This window comes from Ichthyophthirius multifiliis (genome assembly GCF_000220395.1).
Source record: "Ichthyophthirius multifiliis unplaced genomic scaffold scaff_1120509250853, whole genome shotgun sequence".
Classification (NCBI taxonomy): domain Eukaryota; phylum Ciliophora; class Oligohymenophorea; order Hymenostomatida; genus Ichthyophthirius; species Ichthyophthirius multifiliis.
The window spans coordinates 23294-25317 of record NW_004086436.1 but is presented as its reverse complement, the minus strand read 5'-3'; the positions used below and the strand labels follow the sequence as shown (position 1 = coordinate 25317).

Here is a 2024-nt window from a genome sequence, read left to right as displayed (position 1 = left end):
CTGCTGAAAGCACAACTGGAAAGTTACTAAATAAAATTTCTAAATCGAAGTTGCCTAATCTTCAACTAAAAACGCCTAATTAGAAAATAACTCTAGTTTTTCTGCAAAATTATTCTGCGGTTTAATCTTAGCTGCCTTAGCTTTATTATTCTGATTACATTAAAATTAATAATATTTTTTATTTTATATTGTATTTCTTTTATAAGAAAATTTTAAAATACATTTTAAAAGCATTTATTATATCAATTTAAAAAAAAATTAAATTATTTTTATAGAATATTTTATTTTTGAATTAATAAATGTATTTTCTTATGCACTAATATATTAAATATAATAGTTTAAATAAATATCATTTTATTTTTTCGAATAATTTTTTAGACAATTTATTTAATACATTCATTTTTTTTTATTTATATTATTATTTAAAATATAAATATGTTAATATTTATTTTTATATTTATTATATGTATCTATATATAAAAAAACATAACAAATTTGAATCTTTAATTTTTTTTTTTATTTAATTTCTAACTATTATATAATTATATATATTTTAAAATTAAAAAGAAATTAATTTCTATATATATTTTACTATAAATTTAATAAATATTTGTCAATTTTGTTAATTGTTTTAAAAATTCAAATATAAAAAATATCTAAACTTAATTAGATACTAAATTACGAATTATTATTACATATATTTTTTTACATTATAATGAAAAAAAATAATTTATTTAAAAAATAATTAAATAAAAAAGAAGAATAAATTTTAATTAAAGATATATATAAGCTAATAATTATAAAAAATATTTAAAGATAAATATATTTATTTTATATTTATATAATTAGATAAAATAAATTTAAATATAAACACTTAATATATATAAGTTATTATATGAATTATTCTTTGACTAGAAAACTTTACGAATTTATCTAATCCTTGAAATAATTAATAAATAATATAAATTAATATTGAAAATAATAAAATCATGTAATATCCAATTTTTTTATTTTAACAAGAATTTTAATATATTATTAAAATTACAGATATATATACTATAGTTTATTTATATATTTTTTATGTTTATATTTAAAGTATTAAGTATGATAATTTTTCATATTAAATACTTTTTATTAATTTTTATAATAAAATAAAAATATGAATTTTTTACATATAAAAAATTTATAAAAAACGATTGATATAGAACTTTTTATAAAAAACTCAAATTATTTATTTTATCATTTTTTAATTTTTATATATAAATTATTTATATAAACAGTTGTCTCTTAAAATAAAAATATTCAGAAAATAACTAATAGTTCAATCTAAAAAATTATTGTTAATATTTATAAATAAAATAAAAAGACACAATTAGAATTTTTAATATAGAAATAAACTAAATAAAAAACTACCGAAAAACAATTAACATATAAAATTTATAGTATTATGCAATATCAATACTTAAATAAACTAACCAAAAAAATAAAAAATATAAACTTCCAAAATTATATAATGAAAAGTAGAAAATATACAATAAATATAATTTATTTAATTATGATTATCTATGTATTTATATTATTTAAATAATAAAATCATTTATTGTTTTATATTAATTTTCTTAATTAAAAATATGATTGAATTTAATAAAAAAAATATATATTAAAAATATTATAACAATTTGATAAAAATAAATTTATATTAATAATTTATATTTAAAATTAAATCTTAAAAATAAATTTAATCAATGATTAATTATAGTTAATGTAAATAAAAAAATATAATATTTAATTTATAACATTTAAAACAATGTTTAAAAATATTATTAATATTTTTATAATATTTAAAAAGAAATTAATGTTTATAGAAAATAAGAAAAATAAATTAATAAATTTTTTAAATTTTAATATAACGCTAATAGAAAAAAAAGAAATTAATAAAAATATTATTATTGATAAAATAACGAATAAATAAAAATATTTATAATAGAACATTTAAAATATATAAAATAACGCAAAAAATTAAT

General features: G+C 10.9%; 2 annotated features.

Moving 5' to 3' along the window:
- Positions 1 to 1622: 1622 nt before the first annotated feature.
- Positions 1623 to 1703: a microsatellite.
- Positions 1639 to 1712: a microsatellite.
- Between the last annotated feature and the right edge of the window lie 312 nt (positions 1713 to 2024).